We start from the raw sequence: 485 nt of genomic DNA, 5'->3' as shown, positions 1-485 counted from the left end.
ACACACACACACACACACACACACACACACACACACACACACACATATGTGTGTATGTATGTATATACGTACATAGTGAAGACGCATGGCTCAGTGGTTAGAGCATTGGGTTCACAATCATGAGGTAGCGAGTTCGATTCTCGGACCGGGCTGTCGCGTTGTGTTCTTGAGCAAGACACTTTATTTCACATTGCTCCAGTTCACTCAGCTGTAGAAATGAGTTGCGACGTCACTGGTGCCAAGCTGTATCGACCTTTACCTTTACCTTGGATAACATCAGTGGCGTTGAGAGTGGAGGTTGGTATGCATGGGTGACTGCTGTTCTTCCATAAACAACCTTGCCCGGACTCGTATCTCGGAAGGTAACTTTCTAAGTGCAATCCCATGGTCATCCATGACCGAACGAGGTCCTTACCCGTTACCCTATATACATACACACACACATACACCCATATATATACATGTATACATACTTATGTGTGTTT

The sequence above is a fragment of the Octopus bimaculoides genome, chromosome 26, assembly GCF_001194135.2.
Source record: "Octopus bimaculoides isolate UCB-OBI-ISO-001 chromosome 26, ASM119413v2, whole genome shotgun sequence".
NCBI lineage: Eukaryota > Metazoa > Mollusca > Cephalopoda > Octopoda > Octopodidae > Octopus > Octopus bimaculoides.
This window is presented reverse-complemented; position numbering follows the sequence as displayed.